The sequence below is a fragment of the Danio rerio genome, chromosome 13 (genome assembly GCF_052040795.2).
Source record: "Danio rerio strain M-AB ecotype USA chromosome 13, GRCz13ab, whole genome shotgun sequence".
In the NCBI taxonomy this organism is placed as follows: Eukaryota; Metazoa; Chordata; class Actinopteri; order Cypriniformes; family Danionidae; genus Danio; species Danio rerio.
The window spans coordinates 48,524,464-48,535,538 of NC_141033.1; positions in this window are offsets into that span (position 1 = coordinate 48,524,464).

Below are 11,075 nucleotides of genomic sequence, written 5' to 3' on the forward strand. Positions count from 1 at the left end.
CCAGTATTTTATTTTATTTTTATTTTAGAGAAATTTTATTTCTTGTAGTTTAGCTGCTCTCAAAGCAGTTCTTTGTTTAAAAAAATGTTAAGGTCAATATTATTACTGTATCTCCCTTAAGAAATTGTTTAAAATTTTTCGATTCGGGTGAAGATGAATTGCCTAATTAACATAACTTATATAGTTGACACTTATATAATGTCACTTTAAGCTGAATTAAATACTAGTATCTTGAAATACTGTCATCATGGCAAAGAGAAATCAGTTATTAGAAGTGAGTTATTCAAATTAAAAATATATATTTTTTATTATATTTGAAAAAAAAATTCACATGAGAAATAATAAATTTGCCTTTAAAGTAATTTTAATTAATTTAATATTAATTACTTCAAAAACTAGCAAGCACAGTTACAGTCAACGGCCTGAATGCACACAATAAGTAATGTTTAAAAATAGAGTTTTTGTGTTAAAGTGTGTGCTTGAGGTCTTAGTTGTTTCCAGGTGTGATCATCATGTCCTGCAGTGTGTCCTACTTTCCGTTAGCAGGTGAATTGTAATGAGTTACAGTGTTTTCCTGAACATCCATGAGTCCCCTGAGAGTCGGACCACCCGTGGCCTCGAACAATTACCAGCAAGAGTCTCTGCAGGCCGTCTGACTGAGATAAATCATACAGCGAGGATCGATCCCTGCGCCTCACTGCTCTCGCATATATATTTCATAATCAAGGCTGAATTCTGAATTAAGCTCTTAAACATGAACAGAAAAAAAAGAGATGAATCCTGATCAGACTTTGAGGGTTGAAGGGGTTATGCTTTAAATCAATGACCAAGGTTTGACATTAGCTTTAATATTTTTGAATGTTACCTTTGATTTCTGCTTTTATTTGCTTTATTGTTTTGGGTTTAAAGATACTCTGAATAAATATTTTGCTGCTTGTTTAAGCTACTTATTTCAAATGAGCTGAAACGACACAATTCTTGAGTTTTTATTTGGGACAACTTAATTGTTTTATGTTAAATCCACTTCAATTTGTTAAGTTGGCTTAATCGATTTGTGTTTGAACAACATTAATGAATTGAATGGAACCCAGCATTTGTTACTGTAATATGATGGATGCTGACAACGAGGCATCCAAATGCAGGTTTATTATGAGAATAGTCAGGCAAGCAATGGTCAAAACAGTTGCAAACAAATGCATGCAGGTAATCCAGAGTCGCAGTCAATAAAGAGGTGAATGGTCAGTACAGGCAGCAAGCAACATAAACAAACAGAACAAAGCAAGAGTCAAACATGGAAGGGCAAGGGAAACACATCGTAATGTTCACAATGCATCATAACAAGACTCACAACTGGCGTGTGTGTGTCTGTGCTGCTTTTAAAGTCCATGTAATAAGTTTTGAACAGCTTCAGCTGTGTGTTAGCAATCAGTGGAAAACTGGAACAGGTGTGAGTGTACGGTGCATGACAGATTTTGTAGTCTATATGGTGACAGATTTGTAGTTCTCCAGCGACCTGCATGGGCTAGATTGCTGGTTATTGTGACAGTTACAGTGTAGCCTGTAATGCGTTTTACACTGTTCACTTTTAAAAAAGTAAGTAAACCTGTTGTTTTAAAATTATTGAGCAAATCAACTTGCATAATTCTAAAATTTAATTAAATTTAACACTTCCAAGTTACAGTGGGTAAAGTAAACTTTTTAAAATAAAGTAATTAATAACTTTTTGCAAAGTAAAAAATAAATCTGTTGTAAAATAACATTTATTTTACTTAAATTATTAAGAAAAAATTAAAAGAATTTAGTAAAATAATAAATAAATATATTTAATAAATTGAGTAAAATAAAACAAATACAATACTACTACTACTACTACTACTACTAATAATAATAATAATAAATAAATAAATAAATAAATAAATAAATAAATAAATAAATAAATAAATAAATAAAATAAAAATAAAGAACATACTGTTCAACAACTGTTCCATCCAAATAAAAGGTAAAAATCTTTTAAAATATTTTTAAATAAAAAAACCCTGCAAACTTAAAGTTCTTAAAATGTAAAGAAAAATACTTTAAATATTATTTAGATTGCAAACAAATTCTTCAAATTTTTCATAATTAAATAAATTAAATTAAATAAAATAATAAAAGTTCTTAAAATTACATTGTATTAAGAAATAGTTTTAAAATACAAAGTAAAAGAATAAAAATACTGTAAATGCCACTTTTCACAATTGCTTGCATGAATGTGAGAGTCTATGGGTGTTTCCCATTACTGGGTTGCTGCTTTAAGGGCATCCGCTGCGTAAATTATATACTGGAATAGTTGGTGGTCATTCCGCTGTTGTGACCCCTGATTTATAAAGGGAATAGGCCAAAAAGAAAATCAATGAATTATAATCTCTGTGACCTCTTCCGCATAGCTTGACTAGATTTTTCCCATTTGGAATAATATGGTGTATGTTGTAAAAATACAAAGCAAGAACATAAACTTTCTTGCTTTCCCTGCTTGTTTTCTCCTTCAACAGATTGACTTCAGGTCATTCCTTTGTTTTCTTCATCTGTTGTTTGATGACAATCAGTCTTTGATCTTCTGGTTTGATAAAGTTTCATCTTCACTCATGTGATCATAAAAGCAGCCATCAACAATCTCTGTTTTGATGTGCCTTGTTTGCCCTTACAGGAGCATTTGATGAGTTTTCCTCCTTCAAACGAGGCTGGAGTTTTGTTTTTAGGACACATTTCAGGTTTTCAATCTATCAGCCTTCAGGAAACGACGAACCATTACAGAAATATGCTGAGGATTCCGATGTTTCGTGCTCTTCATTGACATGAAAAGCTTTGAAGAGTTTCCTTGATATTGTTCTTTGTTCATTAGTGTTGTTTCATATTGCAACCATCACTGTAACTTTGGGCTCTATTTTGACGATCCATTCAGAGCGTGTCAGGATCCATTTTTGCTAATTTCAAGAGTTCACACTTAGCTGATGATCTATCAAAAGCTTGTTTGGCATGCTGTTCCGGGAGAGAGCCCTGAGCTCAAAGGATCCTCGAGCCCGGGGCTTCCTCCCGTTCACAGAGCGAGAAGGGAGCTTGAGCACGGTGAATCTCAGAACACCCCGGCTGCGGTAGCTAAGGGAACATGTGAGAAATGGGGCTAGGCAAGTGCTTGATTGTTATGTGTGATGTATATCTTTGGATGGTGGGAGGAAACCGGAGAATCCGGGGAAAACCCACACCGACACGGGGAGAATATACAAACTCCTCACAGAAATGGCTACCAGCCTGGCGCGACCAGGGCCAGCAGTGTTCTTGCTGTGGGGCTCACAGTCCTAACCACTGGGCTGCCGTGCCGCCCGATCAATGGTAAAGGAGGAGAATTGGGGAGGGAGGGGGGTTTCTTCCAAACGAAGATAAAGTGGACTGAAAACTGTGGTTATTTATAGTAGCTTAGGGCTCATATGATTGGAAGATAATGATTAGCTAATACGAGACCGGCTGTGATAAATCACGGGATGTGGTCCTCTCGAAATTAGTTTATAAATAAACCTCACATAAGGATGGAAATATCCGCTTTGCGCCATGGCGAATGGTATAAAAGGGTTGAGCTTATTCTCTTAATGAGTTATAGGTGTGTTTTGAGAATAAACCAATCAGAGTCTCATCTCCCATTCCCGTTAAGAGCCATTTCTAAATTCAGTTCTAATTTCCAGCAAACGAATAAATGAACAATAATAACAGTGTCGTCAAACAAGTTATATCCAAATTCACATGCTGTGCCCCATATGGTCTAAAACCTGACAGGTGGGCAAATCTAAGCTTGTTTTTAATAAAACAAATATAAATATGGATATAATAAATAATACTGCTAATAATAATAACATTATACAAAAGCAAGTTGTCCTAAATAAACTGAAAAAGCCCCCTGAGATGAAGAAGGCATGAAAGTATGGTTTTTAAATTTTTGTAGGCTGTAAAATAACATGTTTTGTAATATTTTAATCCTCTATATTCATATCATATATTTAATCTTATCATATCCTATATATATTCTAAATATTTTTATTCTTTTTCATATGTAAAGATATTTGTGTATTGCTCTACATCTTATGTGTATTAAGCAGTGTGTAAGCGAGGCGCACAACTAATGTGCTCTATTAATGATACTATTAATAATAATATTAATAAATGTTATTTATAGTGCACTTTTCTCGGACACAAAGTTTTTTTCATTTATTTATTTATTTATTTGGATATAGCAACACTGTTTTTATTCATTATTTTGCTGCATCTCTGCTTTTTTAATTTATTTTTTTGCAGCCCATCATTCCACCCCAAACAGCGGCACCTAAGTGAATATTAATTAATACTGATGAATATTACACCTGCTCAATGAAAATCAAATGATTCACTACATTAATAAATCTGACATAACTTGATCAGAAATCTAAAAAGGGGAGAAAAAGAGTAGACATCAATAGCAGCAGATAACAGTGCAATACTTATACCGCCATTCCGAAATCGAAACCCCCTAAAGCAAAAAAAAATATATTTTTTTTTCATTTTTAGTGTTAAGACATATAATACTGTTTGGGCTCCTTATGTGGGGGTACATATATATATTTTTTGTGTGACAACCGTTACAAAGAACTGGATATCTATAAAGAATTAATGTTCTCACATTTATGAAAAACATTTGAAGTTCTAAAGCAGCTGTGTCCTTGAAAAAGACATGTTAGTGTCATTAGAAACTGAATTGGAAATAACGTTATTTTAATATAGTCAGTCGTCGACTAAGGTGGGCCGGTCTAAGGCTTGAAACTCCAGAGCTAAAAAGGAGTCCCACTCCGGCCCTGGTATTTGGGCTTCCAAAAGACACGACACAAAGACAGAAGTGCTTACAGTTCAATATTAATTATGTTCCAGAGAATTCTAAAATACATAGCAAGCATGATTTGACAAAACAGCTTCCAGAATCTCTCCCAGTTCAGTGCTGGATTCTGCTAAAACAAGGAGACGCTGTGAACTCTGAGCCACGACCTGTAAGTGTTTTTATTTGTTAAAATTGATCATGACATGTACAGTGTCTAGCCTTAATGGTGTGTTGTAGCAAAGATGTAAACAACGGGAAATAATGTTCGCCACCGCTAACGATTTAGCTACAAATCCATATTTATCAGTCAAACTGCTGTAAACACACACACACACCCACTCTTGATCAGCACGTGGGTCTCTCTGTGTGCGACGGCAGTTTCTCTATACAGGCAGCTTTTCCATGCGTTTTACATCTCAGACAATGAAGTCGCAAAAGATATGTAAACGATTCATGTTACTTACACAGGTATAATCCGGATATGTATGAAAGACGTTGTGTAACGCGTTGAGTTAAAAAAAATACAGCAATGCTCTCTTAACTGGAGTGTAGCAGCAACAAAAAAAAAATAAATCAATCCAGGCTCACACAGGTCTCATCCCACATCTAACTTAAATAACAAAATAACTTAATCTGAGCATGAGAGAAAAATAAAAATAAACATCGGTCCCGCGCACATGCGCTTCTCGTGTTACAGATAGTTCATAATATAAACACACACACACTCTCTTAATGGAGTCGCATCCCATTTTCACTTGTTACAGACACTTGTTGACTGACTGACTGTTTACACAAAATGCGCGTGCTTGTGCGGGCGTAACGTGGAGCTGATCCGCGAATCGCAGCACATTATGACGATGACCAATCAGAGTCAATTGAGGGCGGGCCTTTCAGAGGATCTAGGAAATATATCAGTCATTTTCATGTTAGCTGAGTAGCTGTGTATAATCAAAATGAGATTTATGAAAAAAATGACATAATTTCCTTCATTGCTTTGCATCTTATTAACACAACCAAGCCTTAAAATTACATTCTGGATCACCCCTTTAAAACAGTCCAGTGAAACGGTGCAGATGGGTAGGCCATTCCATAGCTTAGGCGCACTGTATGAAAAAGCTTGACCACCCATAGTCTTTAGTTTACAGTGTGGCTGATACAGCGAAAGTCCAGATGAAGATTGAAGACTGCGGGTGGGAGCGTCCAGAGTTACCAGGTCACAGATGTAGTCAGGTGCTAGCCCATGCACTGCTTTATATGTTAAATTTAGAGTCTTATAATCAATACTGGACTTGACAGGAAGCCAGTGAAGTTGCTGATGCTTTTCCATCAAACATTTTTGGTGTGATATTTTTTAAAATTATGTTTTTGTTGGTATTATGAACTGTACATGACCTCAAATGCTTAAGATCCAACCATATGTTCAATTCTCCTGCATTCAGCATTCAGATTTTATGCAACATAAGGGAAACATTTGAGTGTCTTCATTTATTCATGCGCCTGCGTGAACATCTCTAAACCCCAGAGAGAAAGAGGTCAGAATTTTCTCAAAGTCAAATAAGTAGTATTGTATTCAGGCCGGTTACTGCTGTACAATTTATAAACAACAACAACAACAAAAACGTTGGAAGAACAACAAAATAAGATATTTTGAAGAATGTTGGAAACCTGTAACCATTGACTTCCATTTGTGTTTCCTACACCAGGGGTCACCAATATCTGTCCTGCAGGGCCAGTGTCCCTGCAGGGTTTAGCTCTAACTTGCCTCAACACACCTGTCAGGGTGTTTGAGTATACCTAGTAAGACCTTGATTAGCTTGTTCAGGTGTGTTTGATTTGGGTTGGAGCTAAAATCTGCAGGACACTGGCCCTCCAGGAACAAGTTTGGTGACCCCTGTCCTACACCGTAAAAAAAAAATCTTGCTGACATATTTTTTAGTTGAAGTTATATCAAATCAGACTTAAACGTTACATGTGTGAACATACAGAGAAACTAAATGTCATGTCTCGCAGGACAACGATGCTACATAATTAATCATAAATACAAAAACAACACTTAACATTGGAGTTATTTAAAAAAAAAATATATGCATAACTACATATCTATACACATAAGACAGGCTATACAAGTACCTTAACATGAGACTAAACAATGTTGTGCAGGATATTTAATACATAGTGAACACACTGGTTTAGTATTATTATTAATACTACCTCCAGAAAGGTAATAATAGGTCTGCACTACTAAAAAGCATGGCATGTCTTCAAAAACCACTGCATGTTCATTGCGTTTCACCAATCTTGGTCCTGGAGGGGCAGTGTCCCTGCAGAGCTTAGCTCCAAATTGCCTTAACACACCTGCCTGGGTGTGTCAAGTATACCTAAGACCTTGATTAGCTTGTTTAGGTGTGTTTGATTGATTAGAGTTAAAATCTGCAGGACACCGGCCTCCAGGAACAAGGTTGGTGGCCCCTGTCCTACACTGTAAAAAATTCTTGCTCACTTAATTTTTTTTTGTTATTTTTAAGTGAAGTTTAAGTTAAAATAGCTCCATATGACAGCCATCTTCGTTTTGAAGAATCCCCCCTTCCACCCTACTTCTCCTCCTTTCCTAGATGGGTGGCACGGTGACCCGGTGGTTAGCACTGTTGCCTCATAGCAAAAACGTCACTGGTTCTAGTCCTTACCAAGCCAGCTGACGTTTCTGTGCGGAGTTTACACATTCTCCCTGTGCTTACGTGGCTTTCCCCTGGGTTAGGTTCATTGACTAATCCAAATCGGCACGATAGACATGCTCCTAGTAAGTAGTTATCTCTTAATAGCAATCACTATCTGTTCATTAGCTACTACAGCAGGGGAGTTCTCGAGATCTACCTGAGCTCAAACTCCCCTCTCACCTTGCAAACGAGAAGGAGCCCCGGGCTCGAGGATCTTATGAACTCGGGGCTCTCTCCCGGGACAGCATGCCAAACAAGCTTTATAAACAATCATCAGCTAAGTGTGAACTCTTGAACATATTAAGTTAAACTTTGCATAACTTAAAAAATTTAGTGGGCGACACGGTTACCTGCCAACACGCCCGTATTTCCTCTCCCGCCACCTTCCCCTTCTGTTATTTCTCCTGGAAAACATCCATGAAAATTCCCGGCCTGCAGCTTTTTGGTACAGTCTGTAACACCCCCTGGTCGCCATTTTTTGTGATAACAGCCGGTGCATACTACAGTTAATTTCCCGGCTCTCAGCAGTGTTATTCAGACATCTCACACCGACTCCTCTTGAAACAGGGTTGGAACTAAACTGTGCAGGGCTTCGGCCCTCCAGGAATTGAGTTTGACACCCCTGTTCTAGGAGAACTGAAAAAGCTAAATTGGCCATAGTGTATAAGTGCGCGAGTGTATGAGTGTTTCCCAGTACTGGATTGCGGCTGGAAGGGCATCCGCTGCGTAAAACATATGCTGGAATAGTTAATGGTTCATTCCACTGCGGCGACCCCTAATGAATAAGTGACTAAGCTGAAGGAAAATGAATAAACGAATGAATCATTTAGGACAACTTAACTGTTTTTAGTTCACTTCAATTTGTTAAGTTGACTTAATGGTTTGTGTTTGGACAACATGAATGAATTGTATGTAACCCTGCATTTCTTACAGCATACGCTTTACACTCTGTTAATAACAACAGTTGCATAAACAAGTAAATGGATTAAGTCAATTTCCATAATGCCACACAAACACCATCATCATCAAGCGAGATTATTGTCAGGTTATTTAATCATCAAACTGCAGGCGTCTGCAGTCGCCTGTGAGGAACGAAAGCCGCTCTTTCCACTTCATTATTTCTTTGTCGTCTAAATACCAAAGTGCAGCTTCAGAGCAGCCTTTGGATGAGTATTGAGTGTGTGAGGCTGTTATATAACATCTGTGAGTGTTGCACATGCTTTAATAATGCATCAGACTTCACTGCCGGTCTGAGCAGAGGAGCCTCTTCATTTCCTCTTCCTCTCCTTCTGTCCTTCTGGCTTACAGTTGCTTCCTATAATCCTAAAAGGCTTGTGATGCCAAATTGACACTGCACAGGTGGCGCAGAACAGGCAGTTATAGCCTTATATTGATTATTTTAAGGGATACTTTAACCAGAAATGATAATTCTGTCATTTACACATCCACCACCTTTATGAGTTTCTTTCTTCTGTTGAACACAAAAGAAGATATTTTTAAGAATGTTGAAAACCGGTCACCTTATATGACAAACAAATTGAAGTCAATGGTTACAGGTTTTCAGCATTCTTTAAATTATCTTCTTAAGTGTTCAACAGAGGAAAGAAACTCAAACAGGTTTTTTTTTAGGTAAACTATCCCTTTAATGCTGCTCGGAGGTGACATGAATGCATTATAGCATTAGGCCACAGGTAGGCTAATTCAGATGTAAAGAAGTCTTGAAGTACAATTTACTCACACTCAAGTGGTTCCAAACCTATTTGAGTTTTCTTTTTATGTTGAACACAAAAGAAGATATTTTGAAACATGTTGAAATTGTGTAAACGTCAACTTCCATAGTGATAACAAATAGGCTACTGTAAAGGTCAATGGTTACAGGTTTTCAGCATGCTTCAAAATATCTTCTTGTCTTGGACTGCTCTTAAATCAGGAATGTCAAACTCAATTCCTGGAGGGCCGAAGCCCTGCACAGTTTAGTTCCAACCCTGCTCCAACACACTTACCTGTAGGTTTCAAACAAGCCTGAAGGACTCAATTAGTTTGATCAGGTGTGTTTAATTAGGGTTGGAACTAAACTGTGCAGAGCTGCGGCCCTTTTGGAACTGAGTTTGACACCTGTGTCTTAAATGGTCAGATTTTGATTAAAAAGTAACCAAAACATTTTTTTTTCAGTTGATTAATTTACAGGTGTTTATTGTTCACTTTGAAGCTAACAATGTGTGCTAGCAAAATAAACAGTACAATTTTATTTCATGCAGACGTAATAATAATAATAATAATAATAATAATAATAATAACAATAGCAACAGCAACAACTATAATAATAATAATAATAATAATAATAATAATAATAACAATAGCAACAGCAACAACTATAATAATAATAATAATAATAATAATAATAATAATAATAAAGCAAAAAGTGAATTAGGACAAATTATTAATTTAATTTCTTCTGTAATTATTTTTAAACAACAAAAGCCAATTTTATTTTTTTTATTCATGAATGAAAATACACAAACAGAATAAGGAGATCAATACAAAATAAGAAAATACAAGTTTTATTAACCACATAGAGACTTTACATTTCTTAACAAGAATAAAATAAGAAAAAAAGAAAGCAATGGAGAAGAGAAAGAAAAAACAAAAAACAGAGGAGAGGGTACATAATTATTAAATTACATACAAATATATTACGCACAATTTCCAATTTTAGTTATTAACAAGAGTTATTAATGCACTTTTTCTACAGGAAATGCATATATACAAACATTTTATGTAAAAATGTTAAAGGAGGAGCATATATTAATTGTTTTAATATATTTAATGTTAAAATGAAATATTAAAAATATTTGTTTTAATATTTAATTGCTTTTCTATTTTGAGACTTGGAAATCACTTTTATATACATTTGAATCTCTTTTTCTAACACCATGAAGAGAGGTTTGCTTTTGGAAAACTTGGATTTAGGCCATGTATGTGAAATTTACATAATAATAAAATAAAATTTATAATAAAAGCAGCATCTTTTAAAGAGCGATCCTTAACATAAAATCCCCAAATCACATGTTTATAAGATAAGGAAAAGGATTTTAAAATATTATAAGCAATAAAAGCTTCAACCAAAAGCTTCAAAAGCTTTATCTAAAAAAGTCGAGTGTATTGGCAAGACCAAAATAAATGTGAAATAGTTTCATTAAAGCTTTCAGAAAAACAGCATTCTAACTGAACATCAATTTTAAATTTTTGTAGAAATAATTTTGTGGGATAAACTCTATGAAGTAATTTAAATTATATTTCTTAGTCTTATTTGTAATAAAAAAAAATTGAGGTAATGACCATACTTGAGTCCAGTTTATATTATCAGAGATATTGTTCCAGTAAAAAATAACATGCGGTATAGACATATTTTCTTTTAAGATTAAATATCTAATTTTTGATTATTAGGCTTAAATCCAGAAAAACAGATAAACCCAACCGAGGTT